This window comes from Oncorhynchus keta, chromosome 24 (genome assembly GCF_023373465.1).
Source record: "Oncorhynchus keta strain PuntledgeMale-10-30-2019 chromosome 24, Oket_V2, whole genome shotgun sequence".
Taxonomy (NCBI): domain Eukaryota; kingdom Metazoa; phylum Chordata; class Actinopteri; order Salmoniformes; family Salmonidae; genus Oncorhynchus; species Oncorhynchus keta.
In genome coordinates, this window is record NC_068444.1 from 30,459,886 (window position 1) to 30,480,576 (window position 20,691).

The window sequence follows — 20,691 nt, forward strand, 5'->3', positions numbered from 1 at the left end:
ATGACACTTTCAAATTGGGGACTAGATACATAAAGTGCAACATTCATTTCTAAACGGTAAAATATATGTATAAAAATACCCTTAAATAAAAGGTGACATTCTGTACTGTCACATAAAACATTTGATCTTAAACCCAAAATGCTGGAGTATAGAGCCAAATTAAAAGTTTTAGCTTCACTGTCAAAATAAATATGTAGGAGAGAGTAAAGAGAGTACCGGCTACAGAGGCTAGGAAATATGTGAAACAAACTGCAGACAAACTAAACTTGAAGCAATTACCCTTTATTTTTTATTACAAAGATTAAAACATGTAAAAATAAGCAACATAAATGAAAAACTTGATATCTCTGGCTAGAACCCTTAAAATGGAACCCCAAAGCAAAAACTAATCAATAATCCTGCTACCAAGCACTTCTGACCAGAAAAATCAACAGAAACATATATTAACATCTATGCCTCATTTTGCGAGCTGTGCCTTCAAGGCGTCTATTAGCTCCCATTTCTTGGTCCCTGTGACCTTCACCCCAAACTGCTTACATGAGTCCTTTAGCGCAGGTACCGTCAGCTTACCCAAGGTGCCTTTCTGTACATGAGCCCTCAACTCGTCCTCAGACATCTCCACCTTAGGCTTCTTCTCTGCTCCGCCTGCTTCCTCAGCTGAACACACAGGGCCAGGATGTTACAATATTTGTTGCAGTATATCGACAGTGAGACAGCTCCTGCTGCCAGCAACTATACTGTTCTTTACCCAATTTGCCAGACGCAAGTGTAAATCTCTCCAAAGGAACACATAGCAAGTGAACAATATCTCAGAAATGTAGATTATAGATTTCACCTGGTTTGCGTTTGGGTGCCCTCTAGGTCAGCAGGGTACACCAGATCTTTGAACTCCTGAGCCAGGGAACCAAGACACTGGTCAATCATCTTCACCTTGGGCACTGAAGGAGAGGGAGGTAGTGAGAGAGGATAAAGAATGGACAAGAAAAAGTGACTGTGAACACTGCCAAAAGATTTTGTCTTCAGTATTTTTGTGTATAGGTAGCACCAAAGGCGCATACAGTGCCTTCTGAAAGTATTCAGATCACGTTCATTTTTCCACATTTTGTAAAGTTACAGAATTATTCTAACATTTATTGAATTGTTTTTTCCCCTCATCAATGTACAAACAATACCCCATAATGACAAAGCAAAAACAGGTTTGAAATGTTAATAAATACATTTTCACAAGTATTCAGACACTTTTACTCAGTACTTTTTTGTAGCACCTTTTGCAACGATTACAGCCACGAGTCTTCTTGGGTATGACGCTACAAGCTTGGCACACCTGTATTTGGGGAGTTTCTCCTTTACTTCTCTGCAGATCCTCTGAGGCTCTATTAGGTTGGATGGGGAGTGTTGCTGCATAGCTATTTTCAGGTGTTTCCAGAGATGTCTGATCCGGTTCAAGCCCGGGCTCTGGCTGGGCCACTCAAGGACATTCAGAAACTTGTCATGTAGACAATCCTGCGTTGTCTTGGCCGTGTGCTTAGGGTCATTGTCCTGTTGGAAGGTGAACCTTTGCCCCAGTCTGAGGTCCTGAGTGCTCTGTAGCAGGTTTGATCAAGGATTTCTCTGTACTTTGCTCCGTTCATCTTTCCCTCGATCCCAACTATTTTCCCAGTCCCTTCCGCTGAAAAACATCCCCACAGCGTGATGCCGCTGCCACCACCATGCTTCACTGTATGAATGGTACCAGGTTTCCTCCAGTCATGAGTTCTTGTTTCTCATAGTCTGCGAGTCCTTAAAGTGTCTTTTGGCAAACTCCAAGCGGCTGTCATGTGCCTTTTACTGAAGAGTGACTTATGTCTGGCCACTACCATAAAGGCCTGATTTGTGGAGTGCTGCAGAGATGGTTGTCCTTCTGGAAGGTTCTTCCATCTCCACAGAGGAACTCTGGAGCTCTATCAGAGTGACCCATTGGGTTCTTGGTCACCTCCCTAACCAAGGCCCTTCTACTGCTCAGTTTGGCCGGGTGGCCAGCTCTAGGGAGAGTCTTGGTGGTCCCAAACTTTGTCCATTTAAGAATGAAGGACACCAGTCTTCTTGGGGACCTTCAATGATGCAGAAATATTTTGGTACCCTTCCCCAGATCGGTGCCTCGACACAATCCTGTCTCGGAGCACTACGGACAATTCCTTCGAGCTCATGGATTGGTTTTGGCTCCGACATGCACTGTCAATTGTGGGACCTTATATAGACAGGTATGTGCCTTTCCAAATCATGTCCAATCAATTGAATTTACCACCGTTGGACTCCAATCAAGTTGTAGAAACATCTCAAGGATAATCATTGGAAACAGCATGCAACAGAGTTCAATTTCGAGTCTCATAGCAAAGGGTGTGAATACTTATTTACATAAGGTATGTCGGTTTCATCACAGCGCTTGATGGTTTTTGTGACTACACATTTTCTGGACTGACCTTCATGTCTTAAAGTAATGGATTTCTCTTTGCTTGTTTGAGCTGTTCTTGCCATAACATGGACTTGGTCTTTTGCCAAATAGGGCTATCTTCTGTATACCACCCCTACCTTGTCACAACACAACTAATTGGCTCAAACGCATAAAGGAGGAAAGAAATTTCACAAATTAACAAGGCACACCTGTTCATTGAAATGTATTCCAGGTGACTACTTCATGAAGCTGGTTAAGAGAATTCCAAGAGTGTGCAAAGTTGTCAAGGCGAAGGGTGGCTGCTTTGAAGAATCTCAAATATTTTTTGATTTGTTTAACACTTTTTTGGTTACTCCAGGATTCCATATATGTTACTTAATAGTTTGTGTCTTCACAATGATTCTACAATGTAGAAAATAGTAAAAATAAAGAAAAACCCTGGAATGAGTAGGTGTGTCCAAACTTTTGACTGGTACTGTATATATGGTGAGTGAAAGATGGGCCAATGCCGTTTCTTTTTTAACAATCCGAGAGTGCCACTATCTCCTTCATACCGGTTACTGTGTTACGTTGTGCTGTTTATTTCTGAGTTTTCAAAACCTATGAAGATATGCAATTTGTTATCTGCACTGGACGACACCACAACTAAGGTGGCAAAATTTACCAAACTTACCGGAATCTTCAGTAATTATCAGAAAATCTGTGGCAATCTATCGTAACTTTGGTAATTTATACTTAAATAACTGTTACAAAATGTATTCATATACACTGAGTGTACAAAACACTCGGAACAGCTTCAGTTCGTTGAGACATGGACTCTACAAGGTGTTGAAAGCATTCCACAGGGATGCTGGCGCATGTCGATTCCAATGCTTCCCACAGTTGTGTCAAATTGGCTGGACGTCCAGCAGCGTTGCAGTTCTTGACACAAACCGGTGCGCCTGGTACCTATTACCATACCCCATTCAAAGGCACTTAAACATCTCGTCCATTCACACTGAATGGCACACATACCCAATCCACGTCTCAAGGCTTAAAAATTATTCTTCACCGCCTCCCGGGTGGCACAGTGGTCTTGGGCACTGGATCGCAGCCACCAGACTCTGGGTTCACGCCCTGTGCCACCAGAGACTCTGGGTCTGGGCCCAGGAGGTCCGTGGGGCGCCTAGCATCGTCCGGGTTAGGCCTGTAGGGATATCCTTGTCTCATCGTGCACCAACGAATCCTGTGGCAGGCAGGGCGCAGTGCACACTAACCAAGGTCGCCAGGTGCACGGTTTCCTCCTCTGAGGCTGGCTTCCGGGTTGGATGCGCATGTGTTAAGAAGCAGTACTGCTTGTGTTTCGGAGGATGCATGATTTCGACATTCGTCTCTCCCGAGCACGTACGGGAGTTGTAGCGGTGAGACAAGATTGTTAGTAATTACTATTGGATACCACAAAATTGGGGAGAAAAGGGGGTCAAATTAAAAAATAAAAATACATTTATTTTAAAAAAAATATATTCTTTAACTCATTTCCTCCCCTTCATCTACACTGATTGAAGTGGATTGACTCGGTGAATCTAGGTGAAAGCTATTGTGACATCAATAAGGGACAATAGCTTTCACCTAGATTCACCTAGTCAGCCCATGTCATGGAAAGAGCAGGTGTTCATAATGTTTTTTTACACTCTGTGTATAGTGTTCATTTATTATATCGGAGTCCATATTGTCCATGAGTTTCTAGTACATAGACCATATGGTTCAAGAGAAAATAGCCTAATTAATGAAAAAAATCTAATCAACAAAGGCATTATTTAAAATTAACTCTGCAACTCTTCCAACTACACTGAAAAAAAATATAAAACAACATGTAAAGTGTTGGTCCCATGTTTCATGAGCTGAAATAAAAGATCACATAAATTCTCCATATGTACAAAAAGTGTATTTTTTCTCAAATTTAGTGTACAAATTACTTTGACATCCCTGTTAGGGTGCATGTCTCCTTTGCCAAGAAAATCCATCCACCTGACAGGTGTGGCATATCAAGAAGCTGATTAAACAGCATGATCATTACACAGATGCACCCTGTGCTGGGAACAATAAAAGGCCACTCTAAAATGTGCAGTTTTGTCACACAAGACAATTCCAGATGTTGAGGGAGCATGCACTTGTCATCGCTCATCAATCATTTCCACCAGAGCTGTTGCCAGAGAATTTAATGTTCATTTCTCTACCATAAGACAACGTCGTTTTCGAGAATTTGGCAGTACGTTGAACTGGCCTCACAACCGCAGACCACGTGTAACCACGCCAGCCCAGGACCTCCACATCCAGCTTCTTCACCTGCAGGATCATCTCAAACCAGCCACCCGGACAGCTGATGAAACTGTTTGCACAAGAAGAATTTCTGCATAAACTGTCAGAAACCATCTCAGGGAAGCTCATCTGCATGCTCGTTGTCCTGACCAGACTACAATTCAGCATTGTAAATGACTTCAGTGGGAAAATGCTCACGGGCACACTGGAGAAGTGTGCTCTTCACAGATTAATTCTGGTTTCAACTTCACCGGGCAGATGGCAGACAGCGAGTATGGTGTAGTGTGGGCGAGAGGTTTGCTGATGTCAACATTGTGACCAGAGTGCCCCATGGTGGCGGTGGGGTAATGGTATGGGAAGGCATAAGCTATGGACAACAAATTCAATTGCATTTAATTGAACGCACAGAGACACCGTGACAAGATCCCGAGGCCCATTGTTGTGCCATTCCTCCACCACCATCACCTCATGTTTCAGCATGATAATGCACGACCCCATGTCGCCAGGATCTGTATACAATTCCTGGAAGCTGAAAGTGTCCTAGTTCTAGTCCAGCATCCCACAATGAGTATGGCCTGCATACTCACCAGACATGTCAACCACTGAACATGTGTGGGATGCTCTGGATCGACGTCTACGACAGCGTGTTCCAGTTCCCACCAATATCTAGCAACTCCGCACAGCCATTGAAGAGGAGTGGGACAACATTCCACAGGCCACAATCAACAGCCTGATCAACTCTATGCAAAGGAGATCTGTCGCGCTGCATAAGACAGATGGTGATCACCATTTGGGTATTACCGGTGTGGTCCTCTGTGTTCCTCTATGTGTTCCGGGGCCATGGGATCTAGTGCCAAGGCTTCCAGGTTCCTGTAGTGCTGCTGGAGGACTGGGTTCTCAAAGGCATCACTCCTGCAGCACAGGAAGAGCAATACAGTGTTTTTGGAAAGTATTCAGACCCCTTCCCCTTTTCCACATTTTGTTACATTACAGCCTTATTATCTAAAATGGATTAAAGAATTTACCCCCCCTCATCAATATACATACAATACCCCATAATGACAAAGTAAAAACAGGTTTTTAGAAATGTATGCATGTAAAATAAAATACAGAAATACCGTATTGACATAAGTATTCAGACCCTTTGCTATGGGATTTGAAATTGAGCTCAGGTGCATCCTGTTTCGATTGATCATCTGTCTCAGCCTCCAGTATTTATGCTGCAGTAGTTTATGTGTCGGGGGGCTAGGGTCAGTTTGTTATATCTGGAGTACTTCTCCTGTCCTATTCGGTGTCCTGTGTGAATCTAAGTGTGCGTTCTCTAATTATATAATAATAATATATAATAATTCTCTCCTTCTCTCTTTCTTTCTCTCTCTCGGAGGACCTGAGCCCTAGGACCATGTCCCAGGACTACCTGACATGAGGACTCCTTGCTGTCCCCAGTCCACCTGGCCATGCTCCTGCTCCAGTTTCAACTGACCTGAGCCCTAGGACCGTGCCCCAGGACTACCTGACATGAAGGCTCCTTGCTGTCCCCAGTCCACCTGACTGTGCTGCTGCTCCAGTTTCAACTGTTCTGCCTTATTATTATTCGACCATGCTGGTCATTTATGAACATTTGAACATCTTGGTCATGTTCTGTTATAATCTCTACCCGGCACAGCCAGAAGAGGACTGGCCACCCCACATAGCCCGGTTCCTCTCTAGGTTTCTTCCTAGGTTTTGGCCTTTCTAGGGAGTTTTTCCTAGCCACCGTGCTTTTACACCTGCATTGTTTGCTGTTTGGGGTTTTAGGCTGGGTTTCTGTACAGCACTTTGAGATATCAGCTGATGTACGAAGGGCTATATAAATAAATTTGATTTGATTTGATTTGATCATCCTTGAGATGTTTAAAAATAATAATAATAATAATAATAATAATAATAATAATAATAATAATATATATATATTTTCTCTGGTAGGCACCACCTACCTGGCACCCCTATAAATAATAACCTCAAGTCAAAACCGTTACACCATACAAAAATGAAATGTACATTTTTGTAATGTAAATATAAATGTAATGTAAATGTAAATATATATATATATATATAGGGTAGATCAGCTTTAATATTGCAGATAATATATACAGCACCAGTAAAAGGTTTTTACACACCTACTCATTCAAGGGTTTCTTTTACTATTTTCTACATTGTAGAATAATAGTAAAGACAAAACTATGAAATAACATATGGAATCATGTCGTAACCAAAAACAAAAACTTAAATCAAATGATATTTTATATTTGAGATTCTTCAAAGTAAACACACATTCTTGGCATTCTCTCAACCAGCTTCACCTGTAATGCTTTTCCAACAATCTTGAAGGAGTTCCCACATATGCTGAGCACTTGTTGGCTGCTTTCTCTTCACTCCGTGGTCCAACTCATCCCAAACCATCTCAATTGGGTTGAGGTCAGATGATTGTGGAGGCCAGGTAATCTGATGCAGCATTCCATCACTCTCCTTCTTGGAGGAGTGTTGGGTCATTGTCCTGTTAAAAAAAACAAATGATAGTCCCACTAAGCGTAAACCAGATGGGAGGCATATCGCTGCAGAATGCTGTGGTAGCCATACTGGTTAAGCAAAGTACCCCCACACCATCAAACCTGCTCCTTCATGCTTCACGGTGGGAACCACATGCGGAGATCATCCGTTCACCTACTCTGCATCTCACAAAGACATGGTGGTTGGAACCAAAAATCTCAAATTTGGTCTCAGATGTCCACCGGTCTAAAGTCCATTGCTCGTTTTTCTTGGCCCAAGCAAGTCTCTTATTATTGGCAGTCCTTTGGAGAGCCAGTTTCATGGTTTATACGATTGCACTTGAAGAAACTTTCAAAGTTCTTGAAATTGTTCATGTCTTCAAGTAATGGACTGTCATTTCTCTTTGCTTGTGAGCGGTGCTTGCCATAATATGGACTTGGTCTTTTACCAAATAGGGCTATCTTCTGAATACCACCGCTACCTTGTTACAACACAACTGACTCAAACACAATAAGGAAAGACATTCCACAAATTAACAAGGTACCCCTGTTAATTGAAATGCATTCCAGGTGACTACCTCATGAAGCTGGTTGAGAGAATGCCAAGAGTGTGCAAAGCTGTCAAGGCAAAGTTGGCCATTTTGAAGAATCTCAAATATTAAATATGTTTAACATTTTTTTGGTTACTACATGACTCCATATGTGTTATTTCATAGTTGATGTCTTCAATGTAGAAAATAGTAAAAAATAAATAGTTAAAATAAAGTAAAATCCTGGAATGAGTAGGTGTCTCCAAACTTTTGACTGGTACGGTGTATCCCATATCTGCACAAAATTGATAGCTCTCTCACAACCCCTGCTTACAAACACACATGGGCTCTAGGATTTGCAACCATTATCCTTTTTCACCCACTTAACTCCACACACCAAAACACACACACAACCCCACCTTCCATCACAATACATCCACACATACTGTGTCCTCTGTGTTTTATCTCTAAGATGTTGAGTACTTTTGTTTTCCAGTTCCTTATATTTGAATTTGTATTATTTTGCTAATTATCCTTTCTTCTAATGCGGACGTATTAATTCATGAAATGCTACAAATGGTAAGTCTAATACTAATTTTCCAACATTTAGAATAGTATAGTGTAGTAGTAGTAGCATTTTATTGCTTTTCTATATATTTTATTACAATTCCTACTACCATGGCTAGTATTGGGTGTTGCATTATTCGACTCCTCTATGGGAACTTTGTAATACTTAGAATAGCCTTTGTGTCTCGGAACATTTGGTTATCAATATACAGTTTATCTGCTATGAGAGCTACACGTTTCCTTTTTAATCTATTTTCCTCTAAGATTGGGTACAGAACTTTGGGCCGTTCTGGTTTTTTTCCCTTCGGGAACTAATCATTCATAGCCATTTTCGTGCCAGCAAGTGTTTTATCCAGGCTTTTAACCTTTATTTTATCTTTAAAGAAAATACATTTAGGCCTCCTGGGTGGCGCAGTGGTCTAAGGCACTGCATCGCAGTGCTAGCTGTGCCACCAGAGATTCTGGGTTCGAGGCCAGGCTCTGTCACAGCCGGCCGCGACCGGGAGGCCCATGGGGCGGCGCACAATTGGCCCAGCATTGTCCGGGTTAGGGAGGGTTTGGCCGGCAGAGATATCCTCGTCTCATCATGCACTAGCGACTCCTGTGGAGAGAAAGAAGGTGTACGGTGTTTCCTCCAACACATTGGTGCGGCTGGCTTCCGGGTTGGATGTGCATTGTGTCAAGAAGCAGTGCGGCTTGGTTGGGTTGTGTTTCGACCTTCACCTCTCCCAAGTCCCTACGGGAGTTACAGCGTTGAGACAAGACTGTAACTACCACCATTTGGGGAGAAAAAGGGGTAAAAAAAAATCAATTAAAAGATCAATTTGGCAAAGATTGGGTGCTCATATCTCTGTCCGAAACAGTGTACACATTCGAGTTGGATTTTGTCAACAGCTTCATGTGGGATCTGAAGGATCAGAAATGTCTTCTTTCTCTTGGAAGCAAGTACCAAATTCTCTCTCATGGATCTCATCTGTATGTCAAGTAAGGCTTCTCTCAAAAAGATGTCCCTTTTAGCTTCTTTGTATTTCTCCATTGTCACAGTTCTCATCACTCATCTCGAGGCTCACCTTCAACTCCTTTCTATCTTTACTGACTAATTCAAGTATGCCCAGTTTGTCTTAGCGATTTTAACAGATCGGTTTCCACCCTTTCCATTCCCGGTGGTGAAAAGCCTAAGTAATCGAGTCGCCACATTTTCTTTTAGAGATTGGTTCTCCTACTCTGTCATGTTTGGATGTTGCTTGTTTTCATAATATTTTGTGATACATTTTTCTAGCCTTATGATTTGTTATGTTATCCAGATTGAAGGTTATTACCCACCAGTATGTGAAGTGCTAATATTTGGTCTAACTTTCAGATATTGAATATTACGTTTTTATCTTGAGGTGATCTGCACTGCTGTGTTCAGTTCACCATATTGAATGTTTTTCTTCCTCCTTGGGATGTTTCTACAACTTGGAGTCTACCTGTGCTGCTAAATTAACTTGATTGGACAGGAACACCTGTCTATACAAGGTTCCACAGTTGACAGTGCATGTCAGAGCAAAAACCAAACCATGAGGTCGAAGGAATTGTCCGTAGAGCTGCAAGACAGGATTGTGTCGAAGCACAGATCTGGGGAAGGGTACCAAAAACCATCTGCAGCATTGAAGGTCCCCAAGAACACAGTGACCATCATTCTTAGATAGAAGTAGTTTGTAACCACCAAGACTCTTCCTAGAGATGGCCGCCCTGCTAAACTGAGTAATCAGGGGAGAAGGGCCTTGGTCAGGGAGGTGACCAAGAACCTGACGGTCACTCTGACAGAGCTCCAGAGTTCCTCTGTGGAGATGGGAGAAACTTCCAGAGGATCAACCACCTCTGCAGCACTCCACCAATCAGGCCTTTATGGTAGAGTAGCCAGACGGAAGCCACTCTTCAGTAAAAGGCACATGACAGCCCGCTTGGAGTTTTGCCAAAAGGCACCCAAAGGACTCTCAGACCATGAGAAACAAGATTCTCTGGTCTGATGAAACCAAGATTGAACTCTTTGGCCTGAATGCTAAGCGTCACATCTGGAGGAAATCTGGCACCATACCTATGGTGAAGCATGGTGGTGGCAGCATCATTCTGTGGGGATGTTCTTCAGCAGCAGGGTCAGGGAGACTAGTCAGGATCACAGGAAAGATGAACGGAGCTAAGTAGAGAGAGATCCTTACTGAAGTCCTGAGCGCTCTGGAGCAGGTTCTCAGACTGTGGCAAAGGTTCACATTCCAACAGAACGACCCTAAGCACACAGCCAAGACAATGGAGTGGCTTCAGGACAAGTCTCTGAATGTCCTTGAGTGGCCCAGCCAGAGCCCGGACTTGAAACCCAATCGAACATATCTGGAGAGACCTGAAAATAGATATGCAGCGACACTCACCATCCAACCTGACAGAGCTTTAGAGGATCTGCAGAGAAGAATGGGAGAAACTCCCCAAATACAGTTGTGCCAAGATTGTAGCGTCATACCCAAGAAGACTCGAGGTTGTAATCGCTGCCAAAGGTGCTTCAACAAAGTACTGAGTAGAGGGTCAGAATACTTATGTTAATAACCATACATTTGCAAACATAAAAATAAAAAAAACTGTTTTCACAGTATTGTGTGTAGATTGATGAGAAAAAAAACAATTTAATCAATTTTAGAAAAGCTGTAAGGTAACAATGTGGGAAAAGTCAAGGGGTCTGAATACTTTTTGAATGCACTGTACACAGACAACAGGAGTAAGTGGGAATTTCAACTAATTCATTTCATAGGACATGAATGACACTTGTGTTTTATGCTTTTACTTTTTTCAAAATGCAAATCCTGGTATGGAAACAATCTGTGCAGACAGCTGTGAGGTTTATATTTTCACTGTAATGAAACAGCCAAACCTGTATTTGAAGGGGAAACTTGTGTACTATCTCCTTCATCTTGTCCACCTGGAGGTCAGAGGCGGTGGGGAGCTGAGGAGCGTCCAGGTTACGGATGTCATCCGCGTAGGGCAGGAAGATGCCATGGAAGCCTGAGAATACACATCACTATAATTAGTCTGAAAGTTTAAAATTATATTAATTGTGCGACATTCTTTGGGGTGGGACCCAATGACTGTACCTGGAGCCTCAATCTGGGCCTGGCCCTCATCTAGCTCCTCTCTCTGGGGCACCAGGGCTAAGAAGCGTGGGGAAGAGTTACGGATCCGTGTGTATTTACACAGAGCGAACACGTTCCTCTCACTACACCTGCGCAGCAACGCTGTAAACACACAGGCACTCCCTGGGATGGAAAAACAGGACAGATAATGACAACAAAAGATAATGGAACTCAAGAGGGCAAACATGGGTTGACAATCCCCAGATAACATTTTGACAGGCAGTTATGTATTAAATTGTCACAGTCTCTCTTCCCATCATAATGACAGGTTCAGTGTTTAAGGACGGACACACACAAACACACCTGTGACCGTCTCCTCCTCTGGGTAGATGAGAGCAGATCTGAGGTGGTGGTGCAGTTTGAGACGCTCCATGGGCTTGAACCCAATCAGCTCCAGACCCGGGTCAGAAAACTTCTTTATCACATCCACCTCATCTTTCTCCATCACTATCTGCCTGCCTGCATACACCTACACAGACAAACACAACCACTTCTAGACTGAAATGACCCTAACAGCATGAGAAGTATGAATTTATACTCTTTGATACACTTTCAATAATTGCTATACTTTGAGATTCCAACAAGTTACCTGAGCCCTCTTGGTGTCACTGGGGAGCAGCAGTCTGCCTGTCTGTGTGTGGTAAAGGCGTGTCTTGGTGTGGACCGGCTCGTTGTTGTCGCTGTAGAGCTTGTTGGCATTAGGCTTCTTGGTCTGTCGGACCGTGATGTACACACCCACCGCCACGTTCATCCCTTCCCCCAGACACAGATTCAACCTGAGACTCAAAGGAGAGAAGACTCATCAGCAACCAGGGCCCTATTCAGTAGGCATGTGACAAATGTAAAAATGTTCTTACCACTTACATTTTTATAACAAAAAATTATAAAACGACATGTGAATTCACAATGCAGATATGGTCCTGCGTGTGACCGCTAGTGGGCGATGCAGTTCAATCTACAGCAGTACTGGCTACCAGATGGCGCTCGCTTTACTGCTGTCCCCCAATCACTCAGCAACTATGGTAGTTAATTACGTTTTTAGGTTCTCTGCCGTGTGCCTCTCCATGTTCTCCGAGGCCAGTACATCGGAATTAATGTGCCACTTCTCGTCAATGTGATGGCTCGTTGAAATTATGTATGACAGCGTGTTCATAGAAGTCCAACAATCTGCTAACGCCACGTATGGTGTGAGAGCTCGAGCTCTGTACTCGCAGAGAAATCATTGTACAATTTCTCCATCCGGGCCGTCAATGGTTTTTCGACATGACATCTTGTAGACTGGTCCTAGAAATACAATCAGGACACTGAAGCCGACATCCTCTACCATTGACAATGGCTGCATATCAACTGCAATAATTTCTGTAATCAGCGCTGTGAGTTTCTAACGTCGCCCCATGTCGCACTTCTTTCACGTGAAGAGGCAATCTGTGTTGTTGGATATCTGCGCTGCTGCAGAGGTTAGGGAGGAACCGTGAGACCCACTCAGATGGCTAAGCGTGGAACCTGTACTGCTACTGTAGCGCAATTCCACCTCACAGTTCACATTTCACCACCTTCTCATTTAACTTTTCAAAGTATTGCCATACAGGACTTCGCTGCTGTCACTTCCCTGTCTCACTGACATTTATTTGTTATTTTACCAGGTAAGTTGACTGAGAACATGTTCTCATTTGCAGCAACGACCTGGGGAATAGTTACAGGGGAGAGGGGGATGAATGAGCCAATTGTAAACTGGGGATTATTAGGTGACCGTGATGGTTTGAGGGACAGATTGGGAATTTAGCCAGGACACTGGGGTTAACACCCCTACTCTTACGATAAGTGCCATGGGATCTTTAATGACCTCATGGAGTCAGGACACCCATCCGAAAGACAGCACCCGACACAGGGCATTGTCCCCAATCACAGCCCTGGGGCATTGGGATATTTTTTTAGACCAGTGCCTCCTACTGGCCCTCCAACACCACTTCCAGCAGCATCTGGTCTCCCATCCAGGAACTGATCAGTACCAACCCTGCTTAGCTTCAGAAGCAAGCCAGCAGTGGTATGCAGGGTGATATGCTGCTGACAATGACATGCGTAGCGCTTTATATCTATGGCAACTCATTAGAAAGATGCTTCTCCCCTCTAGAAATGTTAAAGCATTGTTGCATTAGGTATTTGTTTCATTTTTCCCTTTATGATGATCGGGAGCTGTTAGTGGTAGTTTTGTGTTAACTGCACTGCAAATGTAATTGTGATTTTTATTCTACAGTGTTTTTCGGTTAGAGATTTTATTTTAACGATCCCAATTTCCGTTAAACGTTCACACCCTTAGTAGAGAGAAATGTTAAACGTTTGAAACATCTAAACATGTCCTATAAGAACAGTGCCCCGCCTGTGCTTGTCACCTTGCCATGGATCTCTTCTTCATCTCCTTGGCTCGAACCCTCTTCCGGAGGTCCTCCAGTTTCCCACAAGGCTCCATCTGCAGGCCCAGCTCAGACTCATCCTCGGGGGGGCTTACCACGTCGCGGAAGAAAAGAGAGACATCAAACCCACCTAGCTTCATCAGATGCATCAGGTCTATCACCACACCTGTGAGTGAGAAAATGTATCACACACTTCTAGTGATAAACTAGACATTTGCAGGACCAAGATGTATTTCAGGCCATTTTTCAAAACCCTCCACCTACAACCCAGTTACGTCAAGGATGCCAAATGCCATAGAGGTACAACTATGAGTGTTCTATCTTTGAGAATTGCCCGTCCCCTTTCTCCAGACCCACCAGTCTCTAAGGTCACCGGCCTTGGTGCGGGCTTGGCGGTCACGCTCGCAGTCGCCCCTGTGTGGCGTGTCTCGGCAGGTAAAGATCATGAGGCGCTTGTAGGAGAGCCGCAACCTGACGTCGCTGTAGAGGTTGGAGCAGCACCACAGGGCCTCACCCAGGTTGGTCTTCCCACTACCCATGGTCTGGCTGTTCCACTGGATGTCATAAGGTGAATGCACCAATTTGTAAGTCGCTCTGGATAAGAGCGTCTGCTAAATGACTTAAATGTAATGTAATGTAAATGTCTCATCTGCCACCTGGGCACCGTTATCCCCACGCAGCCCGTCCACATCCTTCACCCGACGGGCACCTAGAGGGAGGGAGATGGATGAAGCAATACAGAACAGGACAGAGGACAAAAGAGGAATGAGAGTGATGGGTGGGGGAGATAAGAGGTGGATAGACAGAGAGAGGTAAAGACAAGTAAAGGCAAGTAGATTGGAAATGGAGATAGAGCATAATAACAAAAGTTAATTTGGCTTCCAGAAGACTCCAAAACCCTTTCAGAACATACACAGAAACTGCCAGCCAGGGAGACATACCAGGTGAGTCCAGGTCATGGTAAACATAGACATGCTTGAAAGTGTTCCTGGGGTTTTTGCTCTGTTCCGTCCCATAGAACACTAGAGCCACCAGGTCCTTGTCACTGCTGATAATCTTACTGGTATACACACTGCGGACACACTGGGGAGGGAGAGTAACAAGATACAATACAACATTGTCAGGGGGCTAAGCAGGACAACAGAGAGGTAAAGAGAGGGTGGGTGGGAAAGAGCCATGTCACTTTTCATGATTCTGAGAGTTCAGTAATATTGATCATGTCTGAGATAGTGAGAGAAAGAGAGAGTGGCAGGGAAGGTGGTGAAGAAAAAACAGGAAACTGTAAGGGAAAGTAGAGTTCAAGACGACTCAAGAGAAACAGATCTACCTGCATGGTCATGTCAAATGGTGAGGGCTCTCCATCCTCCCCCCTGATGAACATCTCCTTGGAAGCATCCACCAGAAACACCAGGCTGTCACGCCCTGTGCACTTATAGTCCACTGGGGAGAGGGATTGCAATTACATCACAACATATACTAAACTCCATACAATTCCGTAGTGATCCATTCAATCGCCATCAATGTTTGTCCTACCTTCAAACTCTTCCCCTTCTTCCCCGTCCACATATTCATCCTCATTCTGGTAGTAGGCTTTCCACTCTGCCATTGTCCCCAACTAGGCTACACTGGAAGGCTCTGGAGGAGCCCTGAAAATGACATGACACGACACACAGGGAGAGGTCATTAAAGTTTGTGAATTTTTTTTTGAAAATTGTGATTGTTAAAAAACTCTGATTAGTTAGCTAATAGCATATGTATTGTTTGAAGAAGGATTTGTTTTGGGAGGAAGGTCATGATGACTTCGGGGAATCAATGCTCAACTTCTTCCTGGCGGGTAAGTGTATTTTGGCTAGCTAGTTTAGCAGACATTTATCGCCATAAAATAACAATACATTTTCCTTTAACCTTTGCAGCAAAAATAAAGTATACCTTGCGACCGAGTGTGTGGTGTTACGAATGTGTTTCGGATTAGAATGGCGAACGACACGCTTTGTCTTGATGCAGGTTGAAACGCTCAATGAGTGAATGGTTGTGGAGTCAGGTGCAGAGAGCAAAGGATGCGGGAAAAAAACACGCTTTAATGTCCAAAATCAAAAAGAACAAAATAGTTATACCCAACACAGGCGTAACTATTACTACAGTAAGTACCCTTAGGTTAAAAAAAATACCAAGACAGCGAGAAAACCCAACAAAACACTAACACCTCTCACAAATACAGAAGAACACGCCCGCACAAACAGAAGCGGGCTAAATGAATTTGAATAACACCACCCTAACAACCAAACAATGAACAGGTGAAAACAATTAGACAAAACCAAACGAACACGGAACAAAGGATCGGTGGCAACTAGTAGACCGGCGACGACGACCGCCGAGCGCCACCCGAACAAGAAGGGGAGCCACCATCGGTAATATTCGTGACACAGGTGTTGATATCATACCATATCTGCGTGCTCTGTTGTCACTTGAACGTGCAGTACTTTTTCTGTTGAAAAATATGTTGGTGTGTTCATGTAAAACTAAAATTGCATAGCGCCACCTACTGTGTGATTGAGGTGGAGACGCATTGATTCCGCATTTATGAAACATACTGTATATTGTCTAAATAATTGTCATATCAATTGTAAAAGCTCACTTGAATAAACACAAGATTTCTCAATTTTATGGATTTTTGCTTGTGTGACTCATTTAAACATATTTTATCAGCTGATAATGTACAGTAGGTCCCAGTCCCACTATATCCTTAATTGTCTGGTTTCTAAACTGTATGTAGAAATATGTATAGGCCATAGAAATATAATGAACTGAACAGGCTTGGAACCTCTAACCCTGGCAAGTTGACTGGTAAACTCATGTGTAAACTCGCAATGGCTCCTGCTCCAAGCATCTGCCTCTAACCCTAGGAAGCTCTTTGCCACCTTCTCCTCCCTCCTGAATCCCCCCCCTCCCCCCTCCAGATGGTCCTTCTGTAGCTCTGCAGATGACCTCGCCAACCATTTTGAAAAGACTGGTCGATAAAGCGACATCCGATCCTCGATCCTTGCTAAGTCAAACGACACCGCTGGTTCTGCTCACACTGCCCTACCCTGTGCTCTGACCTCTTTCTCCCTCTCTCTCCAGATGAAATCTCGCTTGTGACGGCCGGCCGCCCAACAACCTGCCCGCTTGACCCTATCCCCTCCTCTCTTCTCCAGACCATTTCCGGAGACCTTCTCCCTTACCTCACCTCGCTCATCAACTCATCCCTGACCGCTGGCTACGTCCCTTCCGTCTTCAAGAGAGCGAGAGTTGCACCCCTTCTGAAAAAACCTACACTCGATCCCTCCGATGTCAACAACTACAGACCAGTATCCCTTCTTTCTTTTCTCTCCAAAACTCTTGAACGTGCCGTCCTTGGCCAGCTCTCCCGCTATCTCTCTCAGAATGACCTTCTTGATCCAAATCAGTCAGGTTTCAAGACTAGTCATTCAACTGAGACTGCTCTTCTCTGTATCACGGAGGCGCTCCGCACTGCTAAAGCTAACTCTCTCTCCTCTGCTCTCATCCTTCTAGACCTATCGGCTGCCTTCGATACTGTGAACCATCAGATCCTCCTCTCCACCCTCTCCGAGTTGGGCATCTCCGGCGCGGCCCACGCTTGGATTGCGTCCTACCTGACAGGTCGCTCCTACCAGGTGGCGTGGCGAGAATCTGTCTCCTCACCACGCGCTCTCACCACTGGTGTCCCCCAGGGCTCTGTTCTAGGCCCTCTCCTATTCTCGCTATACACCAAGTCACTTGGCTCTGTCATAACCTCACATGGTCTCTCCTATCATTGCTATGCAGACGACACACAATTAATCTTCTCCTTTCCCCCTTCTGATGACCAGGTGGCGAATCGCATCTCTGCATGTCTGGCAGACATATCAGTGTGGATGACGGATCACCACCTCAAGCTGAACCTCGGCAAGACGGAGCTGCTCTTCCTCCCGGGGAAGGACTGCCCGTTCCATGATCTCGCCATCACGGTTGACAACTCCATTGTGTCCTCCTCCCAGAGCGCTAAGAACCTTGGCGTGATCCTGGACAACACCCTGTCGTTCTCAACTAACATCAAGGCGGTGGCCCGTTCCTGTAGGTTCATGCTCTACAACATCCGCAGAGTACGACCCTGCCTCACACAGGAAGCGGCGCAGGTCCTAATCCAGGCACTTGTCATCTCCCGTCTGGATTACTGCAACTCGCTGTTGGCTGGGCTCCCTGCCTGTGCCATTAAACCCCTACAACTCATCCAGAACGCCGCAGCCCGTCTGGTGTTCAATCTTCCCAAGTTCTCTCACGTCACCCCGCTCCTCCGCTCTCTCCACTGGCTTCCAGTTGAAGCTCGCATCCACTACAAGACCATGGTGCTTGCCTACGGAGCTGTGAGGGGAACGGCACCTCAGTACCTCCAGGCTCTGATCAGGCCCTACGCCCAAACAAGGGCACTGCGTTCATCCGCCTCTGGCCTGCTCGCCTCCCTACCACTGAGGAAGTACAGTTCCCGCTCAGCCCAGTCAAAACTGTTCGCTGCTCTGGTGGAACAAACTCCCTCACGACGCCAGGACAGCGGAGTCAATCACCACCTTCCGGAGACACCTGAAACCCCACCTCTTTAAGGAATACCTATGATAGGATAAAGTAATCCTTCCCCCCTTAAAAGATTTAGATGCACTATTATAAAGTGGCTGTTCCACTGGATGTCATAAGGTGAATGCACCAATTTGTAAGTCGCTCTGGATAAGAGCGTCTGCTAAATGACTTAAATGTAAATGTAAATGTCCTGGTATTGTGATACAATCATTTCCATGGTAATGTAGAATGTTCATTCAAATGATGCTACCTGATGTGACTCATGCAATGGAATGTACTTTGTGTAATGTCAGCTGTTAGAATTTTGGGAAAACCTTGCAAAGGACTTATTTACTATTATGAACACTACCCATGTTTTTGACATGAAAGATATATGTTACTATTGCAATGATAACAAGACCATTGAAATGATTGTGATTTTTTAAATCCTTGTTGCCAAATACTTTATACACAAACAAAAATTCCAAAATTCATTACCAAAATTACATTTTTTTTTATTGAATTTAACAATTTTATTAAAACATTAACCCTTGTGAACAATAACAAGAATAACATTTTCCTAAATCATTACAATAAGATTTTTTCAGTGATTACAATTGCACTAGAATAGTTTGTTTGTTTCAGTATTTTCTCGTTAATACCTGTGTTCTGTTTTGTATGATGTAAGAATGTAAATTGTTGATCTGTATTTTGAATTTAAAATATATATATATACAGTGGGGCAAAAAAGTATTAAGTAGGCCACCAATTGTGCAAGTTCTCCCACTTAAAAAGATGAGAGAGGCCTGTCATTTTCATCATAGGTACACTTCAACTATGACAGACAAAATGAGAAAAAAAAATCCAGAAAATCACATTGTAGGATTTTTTAAATACATTTATTTGCAAATTATGGTGGAAAATAAGTATTTGGTCACTGACAAACAAGCAAGATTTCTGGCTCTCACAGACCTGTAACTTCTTTAAGAGGCTCCTCTGTCCTCCACTCGTTACCTGTATTAATGTCACCTGTTTGAACTTGTTATCAGTATACAAGACACCTGTCCACAACCTCAACAAGAATTTTAAAAATAACAATAATTTCAGTGGTTTTGTTATCATTGCAATAGTAACATATATTTTATGTTAAAATTATAAGCAGTGTTCATAATGGTAAATAAGTACTTTGCAAGGTTTTCCCAAAATCCTGACACAAATTTACATTCAAAGAACAAGTGAGACAGATTCTCACCTTCTTTTTCACAGAAAACGCAGATATCATCAATAGCCACAAATTTGGAAATCTTACATGGATTACATGGATATATCTTATGTAAAATGTTGAAGTGCACTTCCTTAACTTTGTTTGGTATACAGTATTTATAACGCCTTAACCATGCATTTTTCCAGACTTTCCTCTGGTGTAAATTGGTTTTGTGAATGAAGAATTTGTCTTGTATATTTATTACAACTAGATTAATCAAGTAAACCCACGCCTTCCAATCTGAGTTCTGGATAAACTTTGTGATCATTCCCAAAATTAAGATTACTTTTCATAAGTGTAGTTATGTAACGGCTGTGAAACGGCTAGCTAGTTAAAGGTGGTTGTCACTTGCTCTGAGACCTTGAAGTAGTGGCTCCCCTTCCTCCGTTCTTCGTGGGTGACTGTTGTTGATGTGTGCAGAGGGTTCCTGGTTCGTGCCAGGGTATGGGCGAAGGGACGGTCTAAAGTTATACTGTTACATTGCTGTTGACCCGGATCACTGGTTGCTGCGGAAAAGGAGGAGGTCAAAGGGGGGGTGAGTGTAAAGGATGTGAAACGGCTAGCTAGTTAGCGGTGGTGCGCGCTAAATAGCGTTTCAATCGGTGACGTCACTTGCTCTGAGACCTTGAAGTAGTGGTTCCCCTTTGCTCCGCTGCTTTTGTGCAGCGATGGGTAAGGATGCTTCATGGGTGACTGTTGTTGATGTGTGCAGAGGGTCCCCGGTTCGCGCGAGGGGACGGTCTAAAGTTATGCTGTTACAGTTAGACCACTGGGAACGGCTTTGATCACAGAAATAAAGTCTCTGAAAGGTATTGGAAACTCTTTCAATGTTATAAATTGTTCATATGTGAAAATATTACCTTTGTTGTCGAAAATATCAAGAACAAAGTCAATATTCTATTATATTCAAT

General features: G+C 43.7%; 1 pseudogene; it reads right to left on the reverse strand.

The window, feature by feature from the left end:
* Window positions 1–457: 457 nt before the first annotated feature.
* On the reverse strand, window positions 458–15,532 carry LOC118402640 (X-ray repair cross-complementing protein 5-like; annotated as a pseudogene).
* Between the last annotated feature and the right edge of the window lie 5,159 nt (window positions 15,533–20,691).